The following is a 25,753-nucleotide window of genomic DNA, read 5'->3' on the forward strand; positions in this document are numbered from 1 at the left end:
TTCTTCCTGGTTAATTTACTTTGTCAATGTAAAATTCAGATTTTCTGGGGGCAGATCCTCATCTCAGCACCCTGGATTCTCACCAGTGCCATTTCCAAACACTTCCTTGGATTAGAGTCACAGAATCTTGGAATGGTTTGGGTTGGAAGGGACCTAAAAGAAAATCCAGTTCCAACCACCTTTCAAAATCTTCTGTGTCCAGATTGGGTTGGGAACTGTGAGAAGGGAAAACAAATGGACTTGAGGTTTTGTTCTCTTTCAGAACGGAAAATATCCAGTGCCACAACCAGGCACTGGTTATTAAAAATTCTGTAAATGTGCAAATCAGCCTCTTTCCACAAGGAAGGGGCTTAGAGGAGACCAAAACCCCAAAGACCTGCATGGATAACCCCTGTCCCACTCCGAGGGAGACAAGACCTACTCCTGTGAGCCCAAAAAACACATTTATGGCCTGCATAGGAAACTTTCCCAGCTTCTCTTTTCCCTATAACATCTTGAAAACAAAATATCTGGGCACCTCAGGCTCACCTTCCCTCACAGGGGATGAAGGGCAGATGCTGCATCCCTGGAGCACCTCGCTGCATCCCACATTTCCCCTCACAGCCCCTTAGGATCGGGGGTATGGATTAACCTCACACCTTTTACAGTTTTCTTGCCCAAAAGCAGTTTGCAATTTTACAGCATCAGCCTCTCCATCCCTCCAGAATTGGTGTCTCCTTTTGGCTTCCTCTCTGTATTTTCTCTCCCACTATTCTGACTGCCTGTTTTTCTCCATTTTCTCCATTCTTTTTTTTTTTCTGTTTATTTTTTAATGTATACTTTTCCCCTCATTTTCTTTATTTTTTTTTAATTGTTTTTTTTTCTTCTCGCTTCATCCTATCCGCTTGGTGTACAGCCTTGGGAAAAGCCAGGCAGCGATGTGGTGGCTTGGGCTGCCCTCTCTTGGCACTGCCGAATGTTGCACAGAGAAAAATCCCCAGATGGGGAAAAAAAAAATCCACGTTTCTTGACAGCATCTTCCTCTCCACAGCTCCCTCCCTGCTGGAGAAGGGCTGGTTTGAAGCTCTTCCACCCCCTCCTTTCATTCCATGGTGGTCAGGTTCCCTGTTTTAAGGTCAGGGACCATGTTGTGACTCCGTGATTCGGGCACATCTGTCTGCCAACTTCCTTAATGAACCCTTTCAATCTCGCTTTTGGCCCGGCAGCAGCTCTGAAACGGCTCTTGGGGGAGTAATTAAGGATTTTTTTCCCCCAACATTTGTGAATGTGACCTCCTGCTCCGCCCGCTGACGGCGGAAAGGGCTGCAGAGCACATGTGATAAGGCACAAAAACCCCCGGAGCCGGGAGGGCACGGGGCTGGATGGAGCTTGGCACGTCCTGCCACTCCTCCTTGGCAGGCTGGCTGCAGGATCTCATCAGCCAGACGGAGAAAGGGCAAGCCCAAGGTTAAAAGCAAGCTCTTCTCTCTCTCTCTCTCACTCTCTCTTTTTTTTTTTTAATATGAATTTGGTGAGTATTGATCTGGCTGACTTCTCTGCAGCCTGCTGGCTTTTCCCTCTGCAAGGTGCAGCTTTGGGTGGAGGGGGACACGTGATGCCAGACCCCAGCCTGGCCTGGGACAGGGCTGCTTCCCAGGTTTTGAGGCTGGGCCAGCTCATCTGTGGTTTTCTCTGCCATATCTCCAGTTTGTTGTATTGTTTGGTTTTTTCTGGCTGTGAGGGCCTTGCATTTGCAGAGAAGAGGTTTGGAAGGTGTCTCTGTCTGGAACCAGATGGTTTTTAAGGTCCCTTCCAGCCCAACCCCTCCTGGGATTCTCTGCTGGTAATACAGCAGACACTGAGGATCAGCATCTTTCCTTCGGCTCCTGGAGCAAAACCAACTCCAAAAAAAAAGGTGATTTTTTTTTGCTGAAGCAAAGCCTTTCTAGATTCACTTCATGGCCAAGCACCCTGTGGCATCCAGGGCTCGAACCTGCTGCTCCCTGCAGGAGTTTGGGTGTGCCGGGTGTTTGCAGAGGTGGGACCAGGAAAAATAAAACTGAGAGTCACGTCATCTCTCTGACCTGTTTTGGAAACAGCCATATGGTTTCCAGGCACCCCTGTCTCTGAGGGGCCAAAGGACACACTGCTCCCTGTCCCTGTGTTTGTCACACAGACCTGATAAAGTGGCCTGTGATTGCTAATTTCTCTGCTGGGTTTTTCTCTGGGGCCCTTATCAGGATGGCAGATAAGATAACGAGAGGCTGAGAGAGTGGATACGTCAGATTAAAAAAAAAAAATACTGTGCTCTGCAAGTCCCCTCCTGCACCCATGAGTTTGCTGCAGCAACAGCCAAGATGCCTTTTTCCCTTCTCCCATTTTTTTTCAAAGTAATGATCTGTTCCTGATGGACACAAAGCCAGAGAGCTGGGAGTGAAAACACGTTTGTTTGTGAAAATACCCATCCAAGGGCTGCTCTTGGGTTTGGGGCTGAGGGCACTCCTTGTCTGGGACTGTATTGCAGCTCCAAGCCAGCTCCCAGCACTGGGATCACGCTCCAGTGATCCTCATGGAGCAGCGGCTGCACGTCCTGCTGCCACCCTGAGCTGGTGGTCACAGATCCTCTGCCAGGAATGAGCACCTGGACCTGGGGAAAGGACCCACAGCATCGCCTAAAGCTGAAAAGCCGAGGACATTTCTTAGCTTAGGCCTGAGACTTCCCAGCACGTTCCTTTTCTGGCTGGTTGGCTCACGGGAATTACCTATTTTACTCCACCACCATCCTGGACACCCAATGCTTGGCCACCCTTCCAGTGATGAAATTTTCCCTCATATCCAACCTAAACCTCTCCTGGTGCACCTTGAGGCCGTTCCCTCTCCTCCTGTCTCTGTTCCCTGGGAGCAGAGCCCAATACCCACCCCCGGCTGCCCCCTCCTGTCAGGGACTTGTGCAGAGCCACAAGGTCCCCCCTGAGCCTCCTTTGCTCCAGGCTCAGCCCCTTTCTCAGCTCCCTCAGGAATTCTCCAGCCCCTTCCCAGCTCCATTCCCTTCTCTGGACATGCTCCAGCCCCTCAATGTCCTTCTTGTGAGTGGCCCAAAACTGTCCCCAGGACTGGAGGCGCCTCCTCCATGCCCAGCACAGGGGACAATCCCTGCTCCGGCCCCTCTGGCCCCGCTATTCCCCATGCAAAGGATACTCCAGAGGCCACGGCCGGGGTAACGCATCCAGGGCGACGCTGCCAACCCGCAGCTCTTTCCAAAACGCTTTCCTATCCTTTGCCGAGGTCTCAAAGCTGTTCCTTGGCGCTGCAGGGAAGGGGGGGTGCGGGGCTGCGGCTGCCGGGCTGCTCCATCCCTGAGCGCTGCTGCCATCTAATGCCCACGGCCCGAGCTCCGGGCACGGCCCGCACCCCGCAGGGAACGAGGAAGGCAGATTTTGGCAGCTGAGACAAAAATGACCCCCTTTCTTTAAGGGGTGTTGTTTGTGCGGGTAAAGGATGCTCCTTTCCCGATACCAACCGCATGGATAGCTCAGCTCATGCGAGCAGTGGGTGATGCCTGAAGAGGCCGCCTGGAAACAGAGACTGGACAGGAGTAAGGGAATAAGGCAGGGATTTATCTGAAAGGCCTTCAAAGGTACCCCTGGGGAGCCAGAGGCCACTGCCAAGATGGACCCCAAGAGGGACCCCAGGTCATGAGTTCTTCACCCTTTTATAGGTTTGGTTCATTTGCACAGCAGGGTTAATTCTCCAATTAAAACTTCAGTTTAATGATGTCATTCCCCTCAGCTTACCCCCCTTAGAGGCTCTTCGGTTTATACTTTTTGGGCCTAGGACAGTCTGGGTGTCCTTGGAGAGCAGGCCTGGGGAGGCTTTGTTATGTCTGCCTGGCATGAGAGGGCAGAATTTAACAGGCTACAAGAAACTTCAGAGTTACACACTAGGCAGTGCAGGATTTGAAAAATGTAAAAGTTAAAACCTAAGGCATCATGGGAGCATCTGGGCAGGGATGTGGGGTAGCCTGGAGTGCTTTTAGTTGGTCCTTTGGGCTGTGCAGGAAAATTGCAGGAAAAACACCCTCCGGCTCACCACGGCCAGGACTTCAGTCCGGCTGGGGCTGCTCCCCCCTGCCCTTTTTCTGCCAGGGAGGGAGAGATGATTTCTTGGATAGAATCGTGTCATAAAATCCTAGAATGATTTGGGTGGGAAGGGACCTTAAGGAACACCTCATTCCAACCCCCTGCCATGGGCAGGGACACCTCCCACTAGCTGGTGGCTGGGATGATGGGCTGGATGGGAGATCTGTGAATGGAGAAAGGAGTTTTTTCAAGTCAGATCTTCATTAATCTCTGTATCTGAGTAGTGTTGCTGCCTGTAATAACTTTGTATTTATTTAGTACTCACTGAGGTGCTCGGGGCAGGTTCCTTCCCTTGTATCACTTCTGCAGAAGGTTTACTTTTTTTCCCCCTTTTTTTATATTCACAATCATCACTCCCCAGAAGGAGTGTGGGTGGATATGAAATGGATTAAAGACTGCTCTTGTCCTTCCCAAAGAGACCCTCAGAGTGGGGTCCAATCTCCTGAGGACCTTCCAAGGGATTTTGGTGATTTCACATTTCCATGAAGGATGCAGAGGGCATGGGATCTGTGTGGCTGGACACAAATAAACACAGAATTTGAATGTCACAACATTCGGGGTGGCCTCTGTCTTTTGGGAAGGTGCTGCTCACCTGGGGGGTGAGGAGGGCAGAGATGAAGGATGCTGATACATCCGGGGCTGATGGGCCATGGGCTCATGGGACCCAACCAAGGAGCTTCCTAATGGCTGTGCCCAAAATCTAGGTTGGAATTCCTTTAGCTTCCACAACTAATTTTACCTCTGTGCAGGTCACGGCATTCCTGGTGGGAGCTCCTGGGCCTTATGCCAGCCAGCTGACCCCAGAATCATACAAAAATCATGTAATTGGGCATTGAAACAGTTTGTGGCCTCCAGGCTTAGTCCCAAGTAGGAGAAAAGATTTTTTTCCTTTATTTTTTCCTTCATCACTCTAAAGCCCTCATCTGCACATAGACCTTTGGTGGTCACAGGACATCCACCCACTGTTTCTGAAACTCCCCTTGTACCTCCTGCCAGGAAACCATTTTTTAAATCTTTGCCCATCCCTTTGGATAAACCCAGCATAAAAAGAGGTTTTCTCCAAAGCTTGACAAGCAGTTGTTTTTAATTTGGGGATGAAGCTCATCGTGAAGGAATGGTGACCTGGAGACGCCCGTCCTCTGTGATGACAGGGTCACACCATGGTTCTGCAGCAAAGGGGACCCTTGAGAGGAGGCAGCTGTGTTTGCAGGGAGCTGTGGGGATCAAACTGTGACACTCTGTGCCCTGGTGCTCCCCAGGGCCTGGCCAAGGCTCCCTGGGGCTTGTCCCCTCCCAGTAGGCGCTGGCCAAAGCCATGGCTGTGTGCAGAGGGATTAGGTAACACCAGCTCTGTGTTTGGGGTCTGAGTGCTTCTTTCAATTTAGCTTAACTCGGTGAGGAATTGACTTAAACTAGATTGATATAAGCCACTCTTAAAAGATTTAAGCCCCATCATAAGAAGATGTGCTCATGGGTTTACACTGTATTAACCCAGGCTTTTAAATAACAGCTCCAGGCTAGGTCTATACTTGGTTTCTATCCCAAATTATTGCAGCTCAGGCCTGCCTGGTGTTTTAATTGAATCGGTGAGAAGTGTTCATGTGGATTCACTTACACTGGTGGTGAATTGTCTTGCAGTGGGAAGGCTCTGGGAGTCATCCAGTTCTCCCAAGAGCGGGAATGAAGAAGGCTGCATACTCGTAGGGAAGAGGGTCTGTCAGCCCAGATAGTGCTTAAAGTATTTTAATCAGCAGGAAGAAGAAAGGAACTAAAATTTCAATGAAAAAAAAAGATTTAACCTCCTTCACTCTTTCCGGTGGCCAGCAGCCCCTGAAAAGGAGGGAAGACAGAGACATCCCAATTTATGAGGCAGATGGGACACCTGGCTGGGATGAAGCAACGATTCCTCTCATGGGGGTGGTTTCCCCAGAGTTTCCAATTCTAAACCCAGTGATTTTGGCTAACACTTGGTTTTTAACACCGTGCCCATCGCTGTGCCAGCACCTTGCCCTGCTCACAGCTCTGGCTGAGGGAGATGCCGGTCCCACACCGGGGAAAAGCCACGCTCAGCTGCAAAACCAGCAAGTTTTGGCTAATCCCTCTCCCAGCACAGTATATCCCTTGCACGAACACGCCACCGCTCTCTAATAGTATTAATAATTCTCCCTTTATTTCTCACTCAAACACTCTTGGAAGGATCATCCAATTTAAATCACAGCTTCTCTAGTTAGCGCGTGTCACCACGAGAGGGCAATAAATCATCTAATTACAGTGATGGAGCCGCTGTCCTTTCACAAAGCCACCCATGATGAACTTAAATGGATTTTAAACATTAATATAATAGGCATTTAGTAAAGAATGGGAAGGAAAAAGAACATTTTAAACAAGCCAGCAGGTTCCTCCGAATGTATTTGGGATGCGGGGCTTGGATTGGCCACCAAAACCATACTGATGTGCAGCGCGACGCTGGAATTAAAACCGGGGAAGGGAGTCTTGCCTCTTTGAGATGCTAATTCAGGTAAAAGCTCATTTTGAGGAGTGCAGACGTACTGACCCTAATGATTCGGAGCTATTTGGAGAGCTAATGGAGGGTTACTAATTTCAAAGCATATCAATCTCATAAAAAGTGAAAGGAGATGGTTCCTTACTCGGCTGTCCTGGGGGATGTCTGGGGGCTCCCTGGCCCCTTCCTGAGCAGTCCGCTGGCTCCACGTGCCAAAATGCTCTGCTACACCCACTGCTAAGGCTTGGCCCTGTGGAAGCCAAGGAAAAGTCACTTTATCTCCCAGGCTGATGCTGTCAGGAACGGGTACTCTAATCCTGGTACTCTGACCCACAGCTGCTCTAACCCAGGGGTGTATTTTTGCTGTAAAACAATCCCGCTCTTTGCTTCATTCCCCAGGGTGAGGCAGCAGGGTCCTGGCGGGTGTTTTGGGGCCCCAAATGTGGCCACTGGTGGTGGCAGGAGCGTTTGGTTCCCATGTCTTGTGGGATGACTTTTTGGGGTGACCTTGGCTGGTTTCTGGCTGGGAGCTGCTTGAGGGGCAAGGATGGGAGATGCCACTGAGTTGCCCAAATCTCGTCTTGGCATTCATCAGTCTCCTCAATGTCCTCATGTTCCCAGTCTTCTGAGCTTCCACAATAGGGCATCTACCCATGAGGCAGGAGCAGAAACCACCAGAAACAGCCATTCAAAGACGAGAGGAATTTAAGGGCTGCAATGTGAGATGTTGCTGGCATATTTGGGTCATTTGATCCCTTTCATTTGCCTTCCCATGCTTGGATGGATGAGACACCGAGCTGGTGCACCTGTGGCCCTTGGAGACAGGGAGAGACCAGAGCCTTTGTGCAGGAGTCCAAAACAGACCTGGATGAACTAAGATCAGAAATGAGCAGTTACAAATTCTCAAAGCCAGGGCTTCTGGGGACATTTAGGAGAGCAAAATTGGGCACACAGGTATGAAATTGAGAAGAGGTGGGAAAGCAGTGGCACAGGGGGCCGGGTTGTGAAGGCAGAACAAATCACAGCCTAAGGCTGATTGGACAGCAAAGAAAAACTTATTTAGGGTGTTTATTATAAGGAGAGCCACATGTGAGACCTGGCAGGAAGTGATCCTGCCTTGTGTGCTCCTACCAGGCATGAGAGAAGCCTTGTGCCCAGCTCAGGGCTTCAAAACCTTGTAGGCAACTTGTAGGGAGTCCAGAGGGAAGGAACAGAAGTGATGCTGGGCCACATCTGGTGAGGGGAGATGGACTATGAGCCTCCTGGAGCAGGATTTGGCTCTCCTGTTCCTTGGGGAAAGGTCAAAGCTGCACTCAAGGAAAAACTGGTTTGAGTTGGAAGAGCAATGACATGATGAGGGGACCACGTGCAGCCTCTGCCTTGGAGCTTTCCAAGACAGAGAGCTCCTGGGGAGGGATTGGGTCATTCAGGCCTTCTCCACTTTGTGGCCACCAGGAGCAAAGTAAGACTGGTGGGAATGCTATCAGCTCCATCCTGGTGCCAGAGCTGGGAAGGAGTGGGAAATGGTGTTTGCAGTCCCCTCTGGAGCTCTCCTGCAGCTCTGCGTGTGCCTGAGCCCTGTGGCTTTGCACAAGGCTGGTGATTGGCCTTAAACCACGAGAAACAGCAGCGAAGCCAATGTCAGTCTGTTAACAAGGCCCACAGCACAGCCAGTGCCTCAGTGCTGCAGGAGAAGGGAGAAGCTGCCAGCAGGAGAAGGCTTTGGGACAGGACATTCCTGCTCTACGTAGCTTTTAGGGAACACAGGCAGCCCCTGCTAAAGGTTGTCTTGTGAAATAAGAGATGGCAAGAGCTGAGGGTCACCACTTGCCACAGCAAGTCCTAATGTAAAGGTTTAAGGAGCTGGAGGTTATAAGTTCATGTGTAGATTTATCCTCTGTGCTGATATCCATCCACCATGGAAGTCATGGTCACCATGGGGGTCACCTGGGTCCTCTTGGCAGCAGTTTTCAGCCTCTTCCACTGGCGTGAGAAGAGGAGGAGAACAGTGCAGTTCAGGCATGGTGTGGGTGATGGACACCCTGGTAGGCTGTTTGCAGCAGTCCTGGGTGGATACTTCCCGTATTTCCCCTGGACCAGCACTGGGAAGGCTGCAAAAGTGAGTTCAGTCCTGAACGGAGCATGAAACAGCGGAGGAGAACACAGAGACACAGAGCTCAGCCAAGTTCTGCACTGATTTTCATAACTAGTAAAGATCCGGTATGAATATGAGATTGAAAGGCCTCAAAGCTGATTAAATCTGTTTGATATTTGAGGGTTTCCTCCCCCTCCCTCCCCTTTGTTAAAGGACAGTCTCCTCCTTCAAAGTGAGTGATGGTCTAAAGTCGTAATGCCGATTATTGCTGAGATTCTCACACAAATGCGGTGGGGAGAAGGGGGGAAGAATAAAAATCCCTGTAGGGTAGTTTAAAGTCGGCGTGAGTAGTGTGTAATCTACCCAACAGGATTGATCCAGGTCAGGCATTAAAGGCTAAAATGGATTAAACAAAAGACATTCCCCTTGTAACAAGAAGGAAAAACTTCAAAGGTGGGATTTGTTCTTGTTATGACAAAGGAAGTGGATTTACCAAGTGCCTGGGGGCACACACCCCTCCGCGGCTTTCAATTTGCTCGAGTTGCTCTGAAGAAACAGGACAAAATGCGTGGGGGTTTTCGCCGTGCGCCTCGACGCTGCCGGGGCCCTCCCCGGGGTAAGAACGCTGGGTTAAGAGGATCGGCTTGGCATCGCCTTTTCTTGTTTTGTTTTGTTCGCTCTTTAGGGGAAAAAAAAAAAAAAAAAGAAGAAAAAAGAAAGGGCGGGGCAGGAACAACAAAAGGAGAGAGAAAGGGAGGGTTGGTGGTGTGTCAGAGAGATATAGGCTGAGGGTGGTGGGGACAGGTGGGACAAGTGTGGGCAGGGGTGAGATGGGATGGGAAATGGGAGTTTCAAAGCAAAGAAAGACCAGGTTGTCCCAGATAGGCGTGAAGGGCTGGAAAACGGGCTGGACCTGTGTTAAATACCAGCCACCCTCTGCATGAAGATGCCTTTTCCCTCCTACTCCTCACTGGTCACACCATGGCCAAGGTCAGTGCAGATTGTCCCTGGCCAGTGGACATGAAGGTGTGGGCACATCCCCATCTCTGCATGGACCACGAGGGAAAGGACGGGACCTTCAGGCCAACAAATCTCACCAGGCCAACAAATCTCACCAGGACTCCAGGTGAGCGCTACAGCCACTTGTTTTTACAAGACTTGCACCCTGCCGTGGGGGGATTATTCTTTTCTTTCTTGTTCTTGAACCCACTCCAGGGTGAAGCTAATTCTCCTCCCTGGCTGGGAAAAGGTACAGTGGCAGTAGGCATGGTGACAGCAGGGCATGGTGGCAACCAGTCATGGCTGCAGCGAGTCCTTCTGCCTGCAAAAAACAGTCCCTCCCTCTTCCCCAGGTGCTGCCACCATCACGGGGGACGTGCTGTGACACCAAACACCTGCAGGACTCGGTGAGGAAGCCCATAACACTCAAAACCTTTCCCAGCATTGGGCTTTCATGAAGCCAAAAATGCTCCTTGGCGTCTGGTGCACCCAAATCCGGAGCATCTCAAGCTGGGCTGGACTGGGCTGTTGGGCGATCCTGCAAAGGTGCTGGATGGTGGGAACGTGGCGGCTTCCATGTTGTCTCGTACCTCTAATTGCTGGAATTCAAATTACAGTCCATTTGGAACCAAGCCTGTGTCATTTTGAGCCATTTCTTGAAGGGAACAAGCCCCATGGTCTAATCCGTGTGATCGCAGCCGGGTTAAGTTGAATGTGTCTGTGTGCCCGTGTGTGTGTATGAGTTTTCCATACTAAAGCCAGGTTAATTCTGCTAGGAAGTGGATCCTCGCTCTGGTGCAGCACAGGGCTGCTGTATTTCTATCTAATTACCCAGGTAATGCAATTAGAAAATCGGGTCTAAGCTGACATCAAGAGGAGAGGTCCCCAGGTTTGCACAGCAACAGGACTACGGTGATTAAATGTGCCACACTCAATTATTGACATGTGAAAGCGTCTTTGGAAAACTCCATCTCCATCCACATTCTCCAAGATAACCAACAGATCTGAGCTGCAACTCACTGCTTTGCGGATAGAGAAGAAGGGTTTTATGGGGGCCTGGAGTAACAGGACAAGGGGGAATGGATTCAGACTGCCAGAGGGCAGGGTTAGATGGGATAGTGGGAAGAAATTCTTCCCTGTGAGGGTGGGGAGGCCCTGGCACATGTTGCCCAGAGAAGCTGTGGCTGACCCATCTCTGGAATTGTCCAAGGGTGGGGCTTGGAGCAACCTGGGATAGTGGAAGGTGTCCCTGCCCAGGGCAGGAAGGTTGGAATGAGATGGGCTTTAAGGTCCAACCCAAGATATTCTGGGATTCTGTGAACATGAGCTGCTTCTCCCAAAGTGTCAAGCTGAGGAGCTGGGAGTGGGCTGACTCATCTCCTCAGGGCCTTCTGCTTGGGCTCAGCACCTTCCTCAGGAGACTTTCCCAGGCAGAGAGTGTGAGGGACAAGGATCACCTCTAGCTGGGAAGGGCACTTAAGGACAGATGGGGATAAACAGCAAACAAGGTGCCCACAGTTACCACAGAGTCCCTTTCCTTTTTCTGCAGCACAGTTATTTCTACAGAGCACAACCACATCCCTTTAAACACAAGTGTAAATGGTTCCTGCTGAGGTGAGGACAAATGATGGAGCTGTGGATTTCCTCGCTTCAGGAACACACGCAGGTCCAAAGGACCACCCCTGGCTGGAAGCAGGATCGTGGCAGAGCAGTGGAGGTAAAGAAAAGATGTGAAGGTATCACTCCATGCTTAACTTCTTCTGACCTCCAGCAGCAGCTGGAGAGGGTGGCTGGTCCTCTCCTTCTCTGACACTGCTGCCTGGGCAGCTTCGGCTTAATGCACCTGTATTTAACCATGTCCATGCCGAGCTCTAATGACAGAATCATTTATTTCTGTTTGGAGGAGTTGTGGAGTGATTCCTGCTGTGGTTCGTCCAGCTCCATGGCTCTCATCCCTTTCTGTCACTTCCTGAGAGCACTTAATTGTGCCCTTATATCCCCCAAGCTTTGCTGGGGGTATCAGCTCTGCTCAGTGGCTGGGTGGATGGACAGGGACGTGGGGTGGTCTCTCTGCCAGGGCTGTGACTGCAAGATGCCCCACACAAAGGCCCAGCCTGCTTGTCCAGAGATGGGTTGGTCCAGGTCACTTTATACCTCAGTTTCTCCCCTCTAAAGAGGGGGTGCTGCCACACCATCCTTCTCCCTGTCTTCTCCAAGTAGAGGATAAGACACCCTATGGCCCATTAACATCCTCCCACACCATGTCTCTGCAATACTTTATTCTTTGGGGTCTTCTTGGGGGTCTCAGTTTTATATTAAGGTCCTGGAAGTCTTTTCACATCAAATCACAGAATCGCTTATGTTGGAAAAGGCCTCTAAGATTGTCAAGTCCGACCTTTGACTGATCACCACCTCGTCAACCACATCAGAGCACTGAGTGCCATGTCCAGTCTTTTCTGGAACACTTCCAGGGATGGTGACTCCTGGCCAGCCCATTCCAATGCTTGATAACTCTTTACATGATGAAATTCCTCCTAATGTCCAATCTGAACCTTCCCTGGTGTAGCTTGGGGCCATTTCCTCTCATTCTGCCATTGGTTGCCTGGGAGCAGAGCCCGATCCCCACCTGGCTCCAACTTCCTTTCAGGGAGTTGCAGAGAGGGACAAAGTCACACCTGAGCCTCCTTTTCTCCTGTCTGAGCCCCACCCCCAGATCCTTCAGCTGCTCCTCATTTTCCTTCCTCTCCAGTTTTGCATCTCATGACAGGGCAGTGAGCATGTGGCCAATCCCATCAGTCCCAAACATGTTCCAGGTGGTCTCTCCTCACTCCCAGCTCACTCGGGGCTTTGAAAATCCCCTCTACCTAAGCCACACCATTGCACAACCTCTTTCTTTGCATTATCTCAGCACCTACCAATGCACTGGGGCCACCACACAGCATCCCAGCAGGAAGCCTCGAGGGCTGGCAACTCCTCCATCCTCCATGGCTCTCCCACCTCCTGCTCCTTCGCAGGTTTCTAGGAAATCCTGCTGGGTTTTGTTTGGGTTTTCACAAACACCCTCTTGCCTGGGTTTTCGTGTTTGCCTCCCTATTTTTTGCTTCCTTGGAAGGGGCTCGTGCGTCCCGCGAGCTTGGCACACTCTGAAAAAGACAAGCGTGAGTTTTCTGTCTCCACAGGTGAGCTTTCTGCGCTGGGATCAGCAAGGGGCCCTTGTGCACGGGGAAAACATTTGCCTGATTATGCTCTACCGCTGCCAAAGCTCTTGTTGGCACAAGGTACTCTGTGCAGTCAGCTTGAAAAAGGGGGAGAAAACACAAAAATCGAGAAGGCGAAGGAGGTGCGGAGTTCATAGGATATGGGGCAGTGGGGGGAGACAAGAGGTGGGGCTAAAAGAGAAGTAACATAGGGATGCTGGGCACCATGGGGCAGAGGATGAGGGGATAATTCCCTGTGGCAGAAATATGCCATCTGTAAAAACCCATTTGGGCTCTTTTTATAGGAAGCGAGGTGGTAAAACTACATTCTTTAGCAAATAATTTAAATATTGCCAGTCACGTCACATTGTGGTTGTTTGGAAATAATTATATCCATATCACAGACAGTAAATAATAGATGTGCTTTCACTAACATTTTATTCATGTTCTGTTTTAATATGGCAAACTTAGAAGTAATTTAATCTCCCAGTAAATTGAACTGGTAGGGGGTTCTTCACACAGAAGATTGCAAGTTATTAATTCTAGGCAGTCTTCATCTTGTACAATTAGTCACTGTTTGCAGCTGGAAATGTTTTATTAATTTTCCATAGCAGTTGATTTTCCACAGTTTTCTCAGTTTAAATTAAGCAGTAAGAGCCGCTGTTTCTTCTTAAATAAATTTCCTTTCCACAAAAATACATGCCCCTGGCTATGTCAATTTTCCCGTTTGATTAAAGTGCCAGCAGGCAATTAATAACTTAATGCATTTTAAAGTACTTTTGGAAAAGTAATTTGAATAGCCAAACTTGTATATTTGAATTGATTGTTGCAGAAGATTTAACACACATTCTTAAATCACAGAACCTTGTAAAGGACAAATGAAGAGTTGCAGAAGCAGCAGCCACTGTCCTACACTGTCTCCTAAAACCAGAGGGATCTTCTAAGGCTCCTTCTTTTCTGGGATTGTCACCCAGATTGTGGTCTTGGGAGAGGGGTTGAGGCCTGGTTCATCTGGAGGGCTGCAAGAGAAGGGATTTGCTGCATTGGATGAACTCATTGGAGATGAGGTCCTTGGGAAGCCCTGAGGAAAGGACCTGCTCTGGTAAATAATTGTCCCTTCTCCACTGCACGGGCTGGGACATTCCCAGTCCCAATACAGGCTCCCACTGCCAGCAGGAATCTGCTCTCAGGTGTGTCCCAGAGGGTCCTTATGGGGATTCAGACCTAATTTCATTGCACATCCATCACAGAATCACAGAATGGTTTGGGTTGGAAGGGACCTCAAAGCCCATCCTGTTCCAACCCCTGCACTGTGGGCGGGGACACCTTCCACTAGCCCAGGGTGCTCCAAGCCCCATCCAACCTGGCCTTGGACACTTCCAGGGATCCAGTGGCAGCCACAGCTTCTCTGGGCACCCTGTGCCAGGGCCTCCCCACCCACACAGGGAAGAATTTCTTCCTAATACCCCATCTAAACCTACTCTCTTTTAGTTTGAATCCATTCCCCCTTGCCCTGTCACTCCATGCTCTTGTAAAAATTCCCTCTCCATCCTTCTTGAAGGCTCCCTTCAGGCACTGGAAGTCACACTGAAGCCTTCTCCTTTCCAGGCTTAGAATTCCCAATTCTACCAGTCTTTAGCCATCAAGAATTTTGTCAATTAAAAACCATTCCCCCTTTTCCTCTCACTATCTGCTCCTGTAAAAAGTCACTCTCCATGTCCACACTCATGGTTATATCCATGCCCGTTCCCATGTCTATCCATGGCCAGGCTCAGCAGGAGCAGCTCAGTGCAAGCCCCTCCTGCAATTCCAACCCTTCCCTCACACAGAAACAAGGACCTCAAAAGGTCACCTCACCCATGCCTCGCTCTCAGGTGGAATCAGCAACTTCCAGACTAGAGAGATGAGCTCTCATGAGACCCCACCACATCCCCTGGGCACCCATCCAGGCTGTGCTGCCCTTCCAATGGCTCTGTCACGGCTGCACCTCCCGTTGGATGCATTTTCCCAGGAAGTTGTGCAGCGTGGCCGGGTGTGCCGAGGTCACGGCGGGCAGGCGAGCGGGGCGTTCTCCTCCCACACCTGACACCCTGATCCAGCAAAGCCCTTAAGTGCCCTCATAAATATAACCAGATAAACACCCCCTTTGAGTCGATGGCATTATTCCTCTGCTTGCCTTAAAGCAGCCGCTTAAGGACTTTGTTGGATTGGATTTGAAATGCTTTAGCCCTCATCTTTATCTGCCTTAAAATCAATCTTGGAATAGGGCTGTCTTGTATTTGTTATCCCTTTCAAGACATCAGCAATTCTATCACGTTTCCTCCTTTTTGCAGAGGTTGAGGAACGCTGTGGCATCGCCCAACCGTGAGGAGCTGAGGGCACCGTGGGAGACAACTCTGAATTTCATCTGGTGCATCCACAAACTGGAAAGAGATTATTTTTCTTGATGCTGAGCTGACTTCTCTGACCATCTCAATGTAGACCTGGAGCCAACTGTAGGGTGGCAGGAGGGCAAGGGGTGGGTGATTCATGTTGTGGCTATCAGCGTGTCACACATCTGAGAGCACGGCATGCCCCAGCTGAGAACTTCAACTCACTCAGTGCCAGATGAAATGGCAGCTGTGTTGGATTGATAAAAAATAATAATCATGATGAAATAATAGGATTAATGCCAGCTAGTGCTGTTTAACCAAAAGGTCATTTTGACAGAGGTAAATTTTATCAGGAAGCACCAAAATATCAGATTTGTTTTTGATTTTTTGAGGAGAGGGCACTAAGAAGACAAAGTGGAGATGTTGAACATGCTAGGACTTTTCTGAGCTGTGGCATTTGGCTGGAAGCAGTTCCCAGTCTGCAAAGAGCAGGTTCCCAGCTCCAGGGACATCGTGGCCAAAGCTCTGCCATGACCAGCACCAGGCTCTGTGTCCCAGCTGAGAAACTCACCCTCAAACCATATTCCTTTGAAGTCTTGGGGGTTTTATTTTTGTCTCATTTCTTGAAACTATGGGGTAGTTTCTGATTTCTCCACTAGAAAACACCTTCCCACTGGTCTGGAAAACCCAATTCAGCATCACTCCAGTTCCCACCTGCCCCTGGTGACCTGTCTGGTCCCTGTGGGCAGCCTTGGCTCTCCAGGGACTGCTCAGGTTATGCCACCACTGACTACTCTGCCTTTCCTCCCTGGACTGGGTTTGTGCCCATCCTAAGGATGATGGGGCTAAAATATATTTAAATGAAAAAGAAAAGAAAAGTTTTATAGCTCTGCTCCAAGTTGATTGGGAGGAATAAGTCTTTAACTGTGTGTCTCCCTTCTGCCGGTGGTTTTGCAGGATCTCCCCCTCTCTGCTTTCCCAAGAAGCCTGTCCTGCAACCCTGGATTTTCCCAGTGGGTCTCCTGTCCCTCCTGCAGGTGGGACCCTGCTGCCAGAGGACTCCTTCTGGGCTCTCCATCTGTCCTTGCTGCACCATGCATTGCCCTTTTTGCCTCCTCTGAAGACCAGAGTGGTGTCCTTGAACCTCCCGTGCACCTCACTGCCACGTGCACCATGTCCAGGGACGTCACCAATGGCTTCCCCACACCATGACCAACCTGATGAGTTGAAGGTGTCCCTGCCCACGGCAGGAGGGTTGGACTGAGTGGCCTTTGAAGGTCCCTTCCAACCCAAGCCATTCTGTGATTCCATGATTCCATGACAGCCTGTACCTAGCCATGCTCCATCAGCCTCAGGCTCTGCATTTTTGGAAGTCCCTTGGCATCCCAGGACCAGAGCTGGGGGGCTGTCCCCTCCTTGCCTGCTCCACCTGCCACCTCCCTGCTGCTGAGGGTGGTTTGTATCTTGCTGTGTGTGCACCCTCCAGCACAGCCCAGTTACAACCAGCGCACCCCAGTTCAGTGAGCGAGTGGTGGATTTGCTTTATTTTTTTCCCTTGGAAGCGAGAGGTGGTTTCCAGCAAATGCCAAAAGTGGGTTTTCTCCTGGATTTGGCTGCTGAAGTGTGGGACTGTGCTGTTTCCATCCCAGGAGCTGCTCTCCCACTGCTCCCAGATCAAATGCAAACAGGAGCTGTGGGAGGCCAGCCCGTCTCTAACTGCATGAATCCATCTGAAGGGAAGAGACAAAATCCCCAAATCTCGAAATAATGAAAACAAAGATATCCAAGTAATAAAATCTGCGAGAAGCACAAAGACAACATAACTCAGATCTCAGCTGGCTCAAAGAAAGTGTCCATTAACAAGGGATTAGCGGGAGGGAAGTACACAACCAGTCAATAGGAAGTGAAAACACACCACACAGTCACTTCATATCACAGCCCAGTGCAGGGTTGGGATGAAGGATGAGTTGGTAAAGTCAGAATAACAGCTACTCCAGAAATCTATCAAATAAAAGAAAAAAAAAGTGCTGCCAAACCTGCCTTTGCTGTGGTGCCTTGTTCTTAAGAAAAAAAAATCTGTTTTCCTCTTGAAAAACAGAGATTTTGCTTGTCTTGGGGCTATCTCCTCACAGATTTGGAGCTTTGGGGTGCCTTCTTTACACAAATAGGAATAAAAAATCAGTGAGATTGATTATGTTCTCCCCAGTGCTGTTTTTCAGCTAGGCTGAAAGGGTCCCAAACTCTTCCTTCCCGAAATTGCATTGTAATCACTTGTTTGAAAGGCACTGGTGGCTTGTGGAGTATTTCTTCAAAAGCAGGGCAGGAGCAAGTGCTGCGTAATTAGATATGCAGAGAGTGTAGCGTGTGTGGGTGATACATTCATTTGGAGTAATTCACACACTTGCACTTCCATCGTTATTTAGAGATTAAACCAGTTCAGCTCCTCAGTGCTCACGTCTGCCCAACACCCCCGTGGACTGCAGGCACTGGGGTCCCTCCTGAAGCCACAAAATATTAAACCCCATCCTAAAACGCTGCTCTTACATGAGTGCCCGCCATCAAAGCCTTATTTTAGTAACTCAGAGTGTTAGCTGCTCTGTCTCAGGAGGATGGGGGAGAGGCTGGGTGGTACCCAACATCCCTCCACGGTGATTCACAGCCCCCTGGGGGGGAGGGAGGGGGTCAGCCCAGCTGCATTGGAAACAGGGCCAGGTTCTAAATAGGGGCTTAATCTGAGTTAAAATTAAATGGGCTTAATCTGGTCTTAATCGGAAATAATACCTCCGGTGTTCTGGATGTACCGGCACAGGGCTGGTGGGACCAGCCGCCGTCCTTCACGAGCCCTGGGCAGTGCTGCCAGGCAAGCTGGCTGGGACAGCAGCATCCTGCTGCCTCCTGAAATGATCTCTGGGTCTCTGTGGCCACCAGCAGTAGGGGTGATCATGCCCTCATCCTGACCACCTTCTGTAGACTGGAGACTTCAGAGTGCAAGACGGAAATTTGTTGAATTTGTAGGTTTGTGAATGCCCTCGCAGGCCTGCCCTGGTATCAGTGGAACTCCCAAACCAGTGCAGGTGATGTTGTAGGTGACACACAGCTGTGGGCCCAGCACCTGGAGGTGTGCTGGGTGTGGCATGTGCTGTCAGGGTCCCCTCAGGGCAGTGGTCACAGGAAAAAGGAGCCCTGAGGTAAAAGCTGTGGGTTAGCTGCCCATCCTGCTGAATGCAGGTGAAACCATTCACCTGAGCCTGGAAGAAAAGGAAAATGCAATGGGTACAACAGAAAGGATGGGAAGGAAGTGTGACAGATCTCAGGGACAGGGTCACACTGGCAGCCCAAGCACAGTAGGATCCTGGCGGGGCTCAGCCCAGCACTGGGATCAGACACTCGCTCTTCCAGCATAAGCAAAAGTAGCAGGAGGATGTTTCAGGAGCAGATGAGAGGCTCTCCCACCACCAAAGTCCATACATTCATAGGATATCCTGAGCTGGAAGGGGTCCACAAGGATCATCTACTCCAACTCCGGGCCCTGCACAGACACCCCAACAATCCCACCCTGGGCATCCCTGAGAGCGTTGTCCAAACCCTCCTGGCTCTGGCAGCCTTGGGGCTGTGACCACTGCCCTGGGGACTGTGTTCCAGTGCTCAATCACCCTCTGAGTGAAGAACCTTTTCCTGATACCCAACTTAAACCTCCCCTGACTCAGCTTGATGCCATTCCCATGGCCAAAACCCAGTGAAAGCAGAAGGAAAGCTTTTAACTCCCTTACAGCTGCCTTTGGAGCCAGGGTACAGCTGAGCCCTTCTCCACCCCAAAGCCATCTCAGCGCCCTTCAGAGGCATCAGCAGGTCCTGCTGAAGACCTTTCCCAGCTCTTCCAACATCCCCCAGTGAGGGTAGGTTGTGTACCCAAAGCCTTGCACGCATTGCCAGAGGATCTGGGCACCTCCAGCTCAGAGGTTTCTGCTCCCTGGGTTTACAAACTTAAAGCAAAAGTGTTTTCCAGTACATGTGCCCTGAATCTTGCTCCAGCCTGATGGATTTAGGTGAGCATTTGTCCGAGTGGCATCATGTGACATCAACTGGCAACAGCTCCTGGGTTGGGGGAGAAGTTTTACAGCTTTGCTTTGCTTTTTGCCTGGCAATTGGTGTGCAAACACCCGCTCCCCAGAAAATAATGTACATTGTCCTGAGGATTTATGTGTTGCCAGCTGCAATTTATGAGATTCTGCAAGCTCTGCTGGTAGCTTTGTATACTGGTGGTTTCATTTTAGTGTCATCAGCCACAGATTATGACTGCAAGGGGTGCCTGTCTTTAATCTCATTTTTGAAGGAATTAATGTTATTAGTTTTGATGAATTAATGGTATTTAGGTGTGCAAGGTTAGCATGAATTAATGTCCACCTATTTCTGTTGTGTGGCTGACTATTGTAAAAGGAGTCTGGTAAGCAATCTTTACACAGTCTCTTTTTTTCTTCCCTTCTTTCTTTTGTAATGCTCTTTTAGGAGCTTAAAAATAATGTTTGAGGGGTTTTTTTTTCCCTCTTTCTTTTTAAGTAAAAAGAAATATTGAGTATTTTCCCCTGGGTAGAGCTGACATTAACTTAGCCACTGCTGAGTCACGGAAGGCTAACAAGCATTTGAGAGCCCAACCAAAAGGCTCTGATTTATGGATGCTGCAGGTGGAGGAATAATTCATGGCATAGCTCAGCTTTCTGGGGAGGTCTGGCATTGCTGAGAATTGTGGAATTAATGGCTGAGGGAAGAGCACCAGGAGAGGAGTTGCAGGGAACCTGTCACCTCCAAAGTGGGTCACAAGAGTGCAGGACCACATGGGATCTGCTGCCACATGGAGCCAGGGGCCACAATTCCCTTTATGAGCTGTTCACCTTCTGCTTAAACAACTTTGTGTTAATTTTACCCCAGAATCATTGAGTCACAGAATGGTTTGGGTTGGAAGGAACCCTAGAGATCATCCCATTCCAAACCCCTGCCATGGGCAGGGACACCTTCCCCTAGCCCAGGTTGCTCCACGCCCCGTCCAACCTGCCCTTGGACACTTCCAGGGATCCAGGGGTGGCCACAGCTTCTCTGGGCATCCTGATGTGCCAGGGCCTCACCACTTTCACCCTCAGGCAAGAATTTCTTCTGTATATCTAACCTAAATTTCCCCTTTTTCAGTTTAAACCCATTACATTCTTCTTAAACTTCCATGTTTTCCGTGTTGTTGTTGTGTTGTTTGATAATTACAAAACCTCATTTCTCCTGGCTGATCCATGATCACTGTCACCTGGCTTGGTTGGGGTCCACGCTGTCCATCAGATCAAGGCAAGTGTGCTTGTTCCATTTGTTTGAGATGATTCTCTAGGTTAACATCACTTTTATGGTGGGGGGAAAAGAAATCGGTACAAATATTGCAAACTTCATGTCCAAATGATTGCAATAGGACACGTTTTGAATTTCTGTGCCTGGGCTGAGAAGGCTTGACTTTGAAATGGGTGGACAATGTGTTGAAGGTCCTGACTGCTGCTCCATCCTTCAAAAGAAAGGACAGACAGATGTATCTGGCTCTTTCTTTGCCCACCCTGGAGAGAGCTTGGCATGGGCATTGCACAAGGTTACTGGGGAAAGATTAGACTGGTCTAATAAGTTTGGCCTCTTAGAAGGGGCCCCAGCTTTGTACTTGTGAGTACAAACAGCCTTTCTGGAAACAGGCAGCAATATTCACTTCCAAACCTTGAGGAATAACCCTTCTGGCAAAATCATTTTCTGCAATAAAATAAGCACAAAATTGGGTTCTGAGTCGACATGCCATGAACACCTAGACCAGATATTTATAGATCCCTGGCAATGGTCAAAGCAGGTTGGATGGGGCTTGGAACAACCTGGGATGGTGGAAGGTGTCCCTGCCCACGGCAGGGGGTTGGAACGAGATGATCTTTAAGGTTCCTTTCAACCCAAATAATTCTATGATTCAATGATTGTCAACAACCTGGGGACTGAGATCATTAAAACCCCTGAGATTTCTCTGCCTTCCCTTGGTCCCATCAGCTGGGGACTTGGTCTGTCAAAAGATACTTAATAAGATCTGAGATCTGGCAGTGTTACCTGGATGGAGGGAACCTTTTACTGAGGATTATTTTTTTCCTTTCCTAGCGAGGAGTCTCCAGGAACAGGCAGGGAATGCCTGAACTGCTGCAAGGATCCAGGTTTTATCGTGCCTGCCTGTATGAAATGCTGCATTGTCTGGTGACAGCTACAGAGCCTTCCCCAAAATTGGGTTTGTTACAATGCGTTTGCTGAAAAAAATTGAACACAGAAGATCTGAACCCCTTTACAAGGGAAGCACCTGTAGTATGTGATAGGCTTCTTTCTCCTGTATAGGTATATTTAGGAATAACAAAAAGTCTGTGTAAAACTGCCTTGAGCTGTTCTTTAAGTTAATTATCACTTCTTTTGGTACTATGAATGGCTGTTCAATGACACTGTCAGCGAGTGGAATGAACCAAATTACTTTAATTATGGAGTAATTGCACAGAGTGATGGTAATTAAATCTTGATCAGTTTAAGTGAGTGAATTAATTGCTCCAACTTGGAATGCACACGGCAGCAAGAGGAGTTGTTTTGTAGTTTAATTAACACCAACCACTAAATTCTTATCATATCTAAAATGCAGACAATTAATGAGTTTGATTCTGCTCTCACCTTAATAGGAACTAGGACAGAATGCATGCTGAGAAAGGTAGTTGTGGTAGCAAGATGACAGAAAACTTAATATTCCTGTCAGTGGTGGAGATACGTTAGCTATACTCTCTGCTTTGCCTTCCAGTGAAATGTGAAAATATAAATATTTCCATATAATTAGCTCCTGGCCCCATTTTGTTTCAATACTCACTGATCTGCCGAACACAAGACACTGCCAAATTTGTTAATGTTTTAAACTTCAGCTGCCTGTGTTTCCAGGTGATTTTTAGCCTCTTCTCCCTGTGTTGTCCAGTGTGCTGCTCCCAACCTGGATAAATGAGCTGCCACTTTCCCTGTGCCACGTGCAAAGGGGCTGCCATAATTTTGGGTGTGTGATGGTCACACAGACCACTCCTTAATGCAATGTCCACCTTCTGCTTGACCTGACAGCCTCCCAAAAGTGACTCCTCTCATGGGGAGGTCTTTGCTTCTCTTCCTTTTACTCCTGCCACGGCAGTGTCTTGCTGAAGGGTCAAGGGGATATAGAGGTTGTGATGTTGACATTGGTGCCAAAAGAGAGGAAAGCTGCAAATGCAACCCACAAGTGTTTGCCATGCTGGTGACACTGCTTAAGGGGCACTTAAGTATAAAGAAGGAGGGAGTTCCCAGCAGATGATGTGCCTATGGGTTCAGAGTATTAATTTTTAGCTTAATCACAGAGATTAGAGGAGGGGGGGAAATCCCTGGCCTGATACCAAATGAAGGACTCGGCTTAAAGGTGCTTCTAAATAGTAAAATATCTGTCCTGAACACCTTCCTGGGGCACTTCCACGCAGACAGACAGCTCCATCTTTCACTAATAGCATGAGGAGGTGCTAATTTACTCTGCAGAGAGCTGGTAGAGGTGTGACCCTGAGCTGGAGCTGCCATTCCCGAGTTCACACCCACCACCATCCCACCAGGGCACTGATGGCCACTGGCCAACATCTTGGAGGGCAGTGGCCACAGTGAGAATGCCATGGCTTCAGTGGCACCAAGGTTCTACAGGTGTCAAGTATTTAATTGGAATTTGCACCCCTGAAATCTCTGAACTTGTCCAAACACAGTAAATTTCCCAATACAGAAAAGCAGGCAGCGGTGTGACCAGGACCACTGCCCAGCTGGCAGTGCCAGAGCAGCTGCCTCTTCGTTAGCTCTGATTTCTGCCTCCTCTTTGGTTGGTGCTCAGAGCCAGCGCTGTCATGGATCTGCAATGCTGCTCTGCCCAAGGCCAGCTCTTGATCAAATTTTCCACATCTCGTCCTGACCTTGGTCACGTTCCCTCACTCCTTCCACATCCCCACTTGGCTCCATGTCTTGGACACAGGCACAGCTACAGGAGATAATTCCCTGCTGAGTGATATCTCCTCTGATTTGAATTGCTGTTGGTGGCAAAACACCATCTTTTGGAAGTGAAAGAAAGAACCTGCTGAATTAGAGGTATTTCTCCATCCATTTGCGAGATTTCAGGGAGTTAATTCGAATGCATGGCTCCCGTGGCTGCCATGACAAAATCAGAGCCTTGTAGATGGCCAAGGAATTCCCATTTGTAGGGATTTTTGATCCCCTGAGGCATGCTCAGCTGCTGCTAAGGACACAAGCCACATAAGGGGTTTAGATAGCAGCTCTCTCCTCCTCCAACACCATCAGACTCACAAACTCATTTTCATTTACTTCGTTTTCCTATTGTTTTCCCAAAATAACACAGCCCCACAAGGTCTGGGGCTCACTATCCAGCATCCTAGATTTTATTTTTAATTTTTTCTCTTCCTTCTTTGGTGACTTTGCTCATGGACTGGTGCACGATGTTTGCCTGGCTTAACAGTTATGTCCTGAAGATATCTGAAGGCAAAAGGGTCTTTTCATTCTGAAAACTGAGCCTCTTGAGTGAAAGTCCCTGTTGCTTGATTTTTGTGGTGCTGGAATAGTTGGCCAAAGGACCTGCAGCAGCTCGAGGCTGCTGTGTTGAAAGCAGCATTACAACTTATGTCCATACCAGGAAGGGCTGCCTGAACTGTGTGACAGGGTGGGAAACGCCAAATCATAGAATCACAGTGTCCCAGACTGGTTTGGGTTGGAAGGGCCCTTAGAGATCACCTTGTTCCATCCCCCTGCCATGGGCAGGGACACCTTCCACTAGGCCAGGTTGCTCCAAACCCTGTCCAACCTGGCCTGGAATGCTTCCAGGGATAGGGCAATCACTTTATTCCACATTTCCCTGGAAGTATGTGAAAATCAAACTTCTGGCGCTTTTTCTGATCTATCTGCCTCTTTCTCCACTCTTTCTTCTCTAGGCTTTACACAGCAGATTCAAGCCCTGAATGAAGGAGGCTCTGCCAGACTGAGGGGGCCTTCATCCCCTTTGGGACCTTCATCCCCTTTGGGACCTTCATCCCCTTTGGGATATTCATCCCCTTTGGGACATTCATCCCCTTTGGGACCTTCATTCCACTTTGCCTTTCCCCACAAAACACCACCTTCATTTTGGCCCTGGAGCAGAGGCCACATGACCACTCCACACAGACAAGGCCCTGTGCCACACACCAGCCACCTTTGGGCACCTGCCTGAAAGACCAGTCACAACTTTTGACTATGGAAAGACAGGGAAGGAGGGGAATTGCTTGTCTTTACTGTAGGGACGGTCTGGACCCACTTGGACCTGAATTCCTTCCAGGTCCCCCCCCTTATGGCTTTTCTTCTACTCTCCCTACACCTCCTGCCTGGGTCTTGGACTGTGCCAGCCCTCTCCAATGCCACTGAGGCTGACCGGGAGTGACTTGCAGTGGTGGTGGAAATGTTTGAACACCGCCCACTCCCTGTCCCCTCAGCAATACATCCCTCCTGCAGGACCCTGGCTATAAGGAATGGAGCAGAAATTCTGCTAATCCCATGCAGCCGTAGAGAGCTTTTCTCCCATTTTCTGGATGTACAAAATCCATATGTCATCAATCTCTTTCTGGTGGCTGGAGCCTGCTCATGAAGCTTAAATCTCTGGCATGTGGCTGGGAGCACGAGGGCCAAGTCCTGGTGCCTGCCAGCGCAAGCTTCCACCTCCCGCTTCTCCTGCTGCCCTCTCGTCTCCCTCCCCTGGCAGCCAGCATCCCCTGCAGCGACTCCTGGATCCATTTCAGGGGAACCAAATGGTTCCCGTGTAAAGCTGGTGGTGGAGCAGCCCAGATGTGCTGTCGGAGCAAGGAGGAGGCAGAGCTGGGCAGCTGGCTGTGTGCTTTCCCCCGGGAGGGCATCACCAGTGCTCCAAAGTCTGCTTCCCAAATCACCTGCTAGCCCCCAAACCCCCAAATAAGCAATTAAATGAGCTGCAGCAGGGTCAGCTGCCTGGCCTCCACCAGTGTTGGAGAGCTGAGGCTGCTTAAAAATGACGGCTTTGCCAAATTTGGGGGCAAAAATCAGCCCTTTGTCGATATTGTCTTTGCTTCAGTGCCCGGCTTGGGCTTTCCAAATTCCTCTCCAGAGGCTGGGCAAAGGAAATGGGCAAAGGGGGCTGGTCTGGGAAACAGCCCAGCCCTCCACAGCGGGAATGTGTGGCTGAGGAGGTCCTGCAGTTGGCAAGGAGGAGCTGGCAGAGGCTGGGCACCATGGAGAGGTGACAAACCCGCTGGTGGGGACCAGGGTGCCAGGAACGCTGCCCCAGCACTGCCAAGCTGCCCCGGAGCCCCAGCACTGGTCAGGCACAGAGCAGATGTGGGAGGATGGGGAATGCTGCCACAGAGAGGTGCACAAGAACA

At 49.7% G+C, this 25,753-nt stretch overlaps 1 long non-coding RNA gene across 5 annotated transcripts; it reads left to right on the forward strand.

Annotated features, from left to right (window-relative positions):
• Positions 1 to 6,132: 6,132 nt before the first annotated feature.
• On the forward strand, positions 6,133 to 17,319 carry LOC116446066. 5 transcript variants are annotated; one of them, XR_004241026.1, is made up of 4 exons: positions 6,133 to 9,332; positions 9,717 to 9,842; positions 11,265 to 11,432; positions 12,895 to 17,319. It is a non-coding gene; the product is annotated as an uncharacterized LOC116446066 (long non-coding RNA). The 5 variants fall into 5 exon arrangements; XR_004241024.1 differs by lacking the exon at positions 6,133 to 9,332 and having other exon boundaries at positions 9,442 to 9,842; positions 12,895 to 15,430; positions 16,242 to 17,319; XR_004241025.1 differs by lacking the exon at positions 6,133 to 9,332 and having other exon boundaries at positions 9,444 to 9,842; positions 12,895 to 14,014; positions 15,246 to 17,319.
• Positions 17,320 to 25,753: the final 8,434 nt, after the last annotated feature.

This window comes from Corvus moneduloides, chromosome 6 (assembly GCF_009650955.1).
Source record: "Corvus moneduloides isolate bCorMon1 chromosome 6, bCorMon1.pri, whole genome shotgun sequence".
In the NCBI taxonomy this organism is placed as follows: domain Eukaryota; kingdom Metazoa; phylum Chordata; class Aves; order Passeriformes; family Corvidae; genus Corvus; species Corvus moneduloides.